The 6,231-nt window shown below is 31.2% G+C and overlaps 1 long non-coding RNA gene and 1 pseudogene across 1 annotated transcript in view; both read right to left on the reverse strand.

The window, feature by feature from the left end:
* Window positions 1-578: 578 nt before the first annotated feature.
* Window positions 579-6,231, reverse strand: part of LOC145104814 (GDSL esterase/lipase At1g28570-like) — a 37,532-nt pseudogene continuing 31,879 nt past the window's right edge.
* Window positions 5,553-6,231, reverse strand: part of LOC145106612 (uncharacterized) — a 1,223-nt gene continuing 544 nt past the window's right edge. Inside the window, exons 2-3 of the long non-coding RNA XR_013707608.1 lie at window positions 6,081-6,186; window positions 5,553-5,779 (exon numbers count right to left, since the gene is read on the reverse strand). This is a non-coding gene — a long non-coding RNA (uncharacterized LOC145106612). The remainder of the gene's footprint in view (window positions 5,780-6,080; window positions 6,187-6,231) is intronic.

Genomic DNA, 6,231 nt, shown 5'->3' on the forward strand with positions numbered 1-6,231 from the left:
TTAGATGAAAATGATAATATGAATTTTTTCTTTTAGATAAAAATGATAATATGAATGATTTTTTTTTTCCTTTTATTCTCTAAATTTAAAAATACCATCATAGATACGAAAATTGTGTATACTTTATTTATAAAGATACCTTATTTTTAATTAAATGGACAAACCATTCATTTTTCTACTAATTAAATTTTAGTTAATAATTGTTTGGGCTTTAAATCTTTTATTTTAACCAAACTAAAACGGGCTAACAATTAACATCTACCTTGAGCCCATAAATTATTTATCTAATAGTGGACTCCAACAACAAGGTCCAATACCATTCTTTGTAAAAATTTATATTTATCCAAATAATAATTGGAAAAGAAATACAATTAGTTGGATTTTTAGGTACTAAGTTATTGGATATTTAGGTACCAAGTTATTAAAGAAATATGTAGACATATGCATGGGATACGATGTTTATACCAATATAATAGAAATCATATAGTGTTTTAATTTATTATAGAAAACACATTTTCTGTGCTTACTTACTTGTATTCAGGGCTTGAATAATACTTAATAAATTTCCAGCCACTGATTTACATAAAACTTGATAATACATCCATCTCTTTTAACATTGAAGTAAGGCATGGGGAGTAGAATTGGGGCACCGTGTATGGCCCTTGCAATAAACTCTTTGAGATAATTTTATATGCTGCTTCTGTTAAGTGTGACCCATCCCATGAAATATATGTATCCGGATTATCACATATTGTTGGTGATAAGTCCCACCATGATACTGAATCGTTGAAACGGAGCACCCATGTAAAATCATAACATGCCTTTGAAACTTCATTTGTGAATCCTGTAACATATCAAATTCTTGTTAGTATCTATCGAGGCAATGTAAAAACTATTTCATTCCAGATGGGTGAACTTTGTGATGTTATTGCTCCATGTCTAATAGAGACATTTTATGTACCATATTTTTTTGGAGAACGATAAAATTGCATGGCAGCATTGTAGATATCAGCATATAAGAGATTTGCTTCGGGATACAACTCTCGAATTTTGTTGAGTTCTTTCACGAGAAATTCATTGTGGTACTCAGCAAGCTTGTTTAACTGGAGTAGACATCCAGTTATATTATCATACTTGGTCTTATCAAATCCTTGGTAGAGTTTTAAAAATTTTGGGAAGCATCCAATTGGTAGGGCTCCTGGGACAAGTATCGTTTTGGCCCCAAGCTCAATAAGTTCCTGTGTTTCCATTATGAATATGAAGTTAAGCCACTCTTATGGTAAGTTCTTGTAGTTAGGCTTGTACAAAAGCAAGGAAAAAAAAAATGTGTGTTTTGTGTACGTCCTTACATTAATTGCTGGTATAATGGCGTTAACAACAAATGGAACATATGTTTCAACCTCATCCATGGATTTTCCATCATCTAATGCGTCACTGTACTCGTTCATTCCAGTCTCACCCATGAGAATCAAGGAATCTCCAATTAAGTGACTACAATCTGAATATATATTAAGAGATGAGTAATTAGAACTCAAACATCCTAATGTCAAACTTTATTCATGAATGATGGTGCTATGTTCCATCGATTCAAGTATGCGATTTAACTTCTGATCTTAAATTAATTGTCTCATATGTTATGTGTTGATATGACACCTTCATTATTATTTATTACCTCGTATAATAACAATTATCATACCTATTTTATTAATCTTGTAATCCCACATGAATTTATGATAGTATACATACTAATATTATTTAAACTCATTAATGATCAATCTAAGGACGTTAGGCTAAATATTCAGTTTTTATTTATGCATAATAGTCTATTATGAACATTAATGGTAAGTTTAATGTTTACACATACACTATAATTTACTTATTTTTCTTTATAGTCCTAAACATGTAAACAAAATGAATGTTTCAACTAGTGGTGAGGTAAATACCATTTGGAACCGATCTGGACCGGAACCGAATGGGAACCGGAAATAATTAGGAACCGAATATATAATTCAGTCCGGTTCTTGGTTCATGCATATCCATAAATCAGATTATCAGTTTTCCGGTTCCAGTTTGAGTTTGGTTTGGTCCGGTTTCGGGCCCTAACAAATAGGAGTGAGAAAAAAATACTTGTTGGAAATGAACTTAATTGGAATCGAAACCGATTGGAAACCACATATGTAATTCTATTCGGTTCTCATTCCCTTCATATCCATATATTCGATTCTCGTGTTTTCGGTTCTGGTTCTGTTCGGTTCGGTTCCGAAACCGAACTCACCCATAATTTCAACATGGATTGTCACATTATCATTCAGTTTCCATACAACTTTATCACTGTTTTATACACTACATTGAACTCTACAAAATTTAAGCCATCATATTTAAAACAATTCATTTATTTCAAAACACAATTTAGGACATTTATTTAAGGAATAAAAAGTTTCTCTTTTCTTATCAAAGAATTAAATGGTGACTGAACTCTATATCCATTGAACTCGAACGAGTCATTTCACTATGATTGAGTTTAATCAATTGAATGACAATCAAACAAGCCTCCTAATTAAACACTTCTATTAAACTATACATTATGAATACTCTTAGTTAGTTATATAATGAGCTAGTTTGTTAGTTTGTATTGTGTCTTTACATAACCTTGATTGTAGCAATTCTAATACAAGTTAATCACAAGAATATTTCTCTACCAAAAATAAGACATATAGTCTAGTGGCATCTAATGTTGACATGGTGCCTCTCAGTCCAAGTGGTCGATGGTTGAAGTCTCGTATGAGATATGGATGCAATTTAGTAGTATATTAGAGTGTACATGTGTGGATGTATAAAAAAATATACATTTTACTTCCTCTTTGTTTTATTTTGTAATAAATTGAAAATTTTATGGTTCGCTTGATATATTAGATTTGAACACATACAAAGTTTATATTTTCAAACTGCCCTTATAGTTAAATGACATGTCCTATTGAAGGATACTTGAAGGAATTTATTCAAGATCAAGCTACATGTTGATAATAACAATATGGACGACGAATTCTAAAAAGGTTGTAAATAATGAAAGAATTATAAAGTTGGCTAGTTTTTTTCCCATATAGGTGGGAGGAAGAACATCTGATCGATTTATAAGGCTTTCCTCCTAACTATTCTTCAAAGCCTTCTGAGTCTCCCACTTTAACCCCTGTAAGCATTATATTTCTATAATCCTCTAAAAGTGCCACATAAAAAGCATCCATGGAATTGATGAACACAAAATGGTGATAAAGGGGTTACCTTCGCAAATGCCACGCCCCATTTACAAGAACCGATGCCTTAGTAGAAGACCGTTTTGATCTAGTCATACCAAATGGAATTAAACCCCATCTTCTACATAACCTCAAACAAGTAATCCTATAACAGGAATCGTAGATTCGTAGGCCTTCTCAAAATCCACCATGAAAATCATAACTTCTTCCTCTTAACTTTAAACCCCCCACCCCCAAACGATCTCATAAGGAACATCAAGAGTTTGACAAACTTTAATGAAGGTTAACTATTCATCACTTATCATCAACGATCCAATAAACCTAGCTAAATGATTAGCTAAAAGTTTAAAAAAATATAATATTGGCACCTAATCAAGTTAACGAGACAATAGTCATGACTAAACAGTCTAAACTCCAGGTCATGTATCTTAAGAATCGAATCAGAATGGACCTTAGGAATTAGAGAAAATCCCAATATCTTTAAATGATGGCAAAAGCAAAATCATTTGGACCGACACTTTATCCCCTCCATAGTCCCAGACAACTTTCTTTTCTTCATCACTAAAGAATGGAGATTAATAAATGACAACCAATTAGAAACAAACCTTTTAATCAAATTATTTTGAATCATAATATTTTTATCATATATTTTTTTGAATCATATGATTTTAGATCAATAATATATTCAATTAAATAAAGTTTTTGTTCAAAAATCAAATTTTAGATCATTATATATTTTTAAATCATTTAATACCCTTACAACATTCAACATTTAACCTTTGCCCGGAGGGGTGTACGTGAGACTTGTTTTTGTTTTTTTTGTTTTTTTGTTTTCTCATTAATACCCTTACAACATTTAACCTTTGTCCGGAAAATACCAAAATGTAACACATAATTACAAAATCGTCATATCATATCGCGAGATTTTGACAATAAATAAACGTAAATCTTAACATTTTAGTTTTTCAATTCTACGACAAATATTTATCGTTTGCAGTCTTCATTAATTTTTGAGTACTAATTCGATCCAACTTTTTATATATATATATATATATATATATATATATATATATATATATATATATATATATATATATATAAAAGTACGCCCATTGCTCTAGAATCTAAGGAAAGTGGGTTTTGGAGGGGATGTTTAGGAATTATGTTTGATTTTTTGACGAATTCTAAGGATTTTTCAACCAATTTTGTGGGATTTTAGATTGTGCGTGTAAAATTCTCAGCGCGTGTCTTTAAAAGTATATTTTTTTTTTCTTTTTCTTTAAAGGTAGTATTATGTTATCCCTCATTTACACTCAATTCTTCCAAAGCTTATTCCCGAAGAAATTCCACTTATCTATCCTCTCTCGGGTCCACTAAATGGGACAATGTGCCACCGTTTGAAAAGTCGATCTCTTCACCTCCTCCAACGCTTCCCTACTTTCTCAGTACACTACTACCTCCATTACCTCTCTCTACCCAACAACCCAATATACCTACGTTTGCCCATTTCGCCTGCCTCTATCATTCGATTAACAAGCAACTTTGAAGGATCGATATTGTCTGATTCACTTTTCATTCAGCCAGGTGAGTTCATCGATCAATGTTAATTTTAATGGTGCTTTATTTTTTTGTTTCTGATTCTAAGGTCCTGAAGTCATAATGGTTTTGAAATTTCAACCGGTGATTTACATTATTCGTCTTAATAAACTATTCCCTCATTCCAAATTTTCGTTTTTAATGAGAAATCATCTGACTATAAACAGTTTCTATTGCTTGTTTTTTTTTCTTTTCAGGAAAAAAATATATAATCTGAAACCTCTCTGTTATAACACTACTAGAAAACTAGTCCAATAGCTACAGCACAATCCGTAGCTATAAGCGAATAGCTACGGAAAAATGGCTGAAGCATAATGGCCCGTGGCTAAATTATAACTACGGATTAGCTACGGAATTGCTACGGAATAGCTACGGAATTTTCCGTAGCTATCATAACTACGGAATAGCTACGGATTTGCTACAGAATAGCTACGGAAATGGATAGCTACGAAATAGCTACGGAACTAAATAACTACGGAATAGCTACAGAAATAAATAGCTACGGAAGTAAATAGCTACGGATTTTCTGTAGGTAATCCGTAGCTAATTACTTTTCATTAAAAAAAAACAGTAAAAAATTATACAAAAATCCAGTTTTTTCTGTCCAAAATATTGAAAAAAACTCATTACATTAAACTTATAATAATATTGAAATTCAACTACGAAACAAATAACATTATAATAAAACTAATAACCTAAAAAAAGTATCAAATAAAATACATATTACTAATGAACATTGTCTAATAATACATTAAATGTTTCTACTAATACACATTAAAAGTGTCAACTACAAATGTTTAACTAAGTGCTTACAAACATAAAATTGAGAATCACTTGGTGGATTACTTGGCAAATTATTAGGTATGTTGAATCGATAAAGGCTCACAAGTGTTCTTCAATTTGAGTTTTGAATCAAAGGCCGCCAATTGTTCCTGTTTCAACACACCATAATCAATGATCACGAAAAATACAAATATAGCAACATACTTTTATTTATTTGTTTATTATAGCCATAATTGGGAACATTTTTCAAAGTACAACACTATAAGTAAGATGTTATAATAAGCATGTATATCTTGCATTTAAGAGGCAAAATATACTGAATTTAAAGTAGTTCATGGTAATTGCAGAAATCATAAAATAATAGCATGACCAAAGGCTATTGAGCAATATATTAGTGAAAATCTAACTCATAGATGCTTAGTAGTTACAGAAACGTTTACTTGATCTTACCCAAATGCAAATAGAGTCCTTGGATTATGCTTTTCTTTCCAACCACTTAAGCAAATTTAGTTGCAAGATATCCAATCGGCTATATGTGAAACAATATATATTGTACCTGTACATGGAACCCAAACTATTCCATAAGCATAAACTTGCAGGA

The sequence above is a fragment of the Lactuca virosa genome, chromosome 4 (genome assembly GCF_052849685.1).
Source record: "Lactuca virosa cultivar CGN04683 chromosome 4, Lactuca_virosa_CGN04683_v6, whole genome shotgun sequence".
In the NCBI taxonomy this organism is placed as follows: domain Eukaryota; kingdom Viridiplantae; phylum Streptophyta; class Magnoliopsida; order Asterales; family Asteraceae; genus Lactuca; species Lactuca virosa.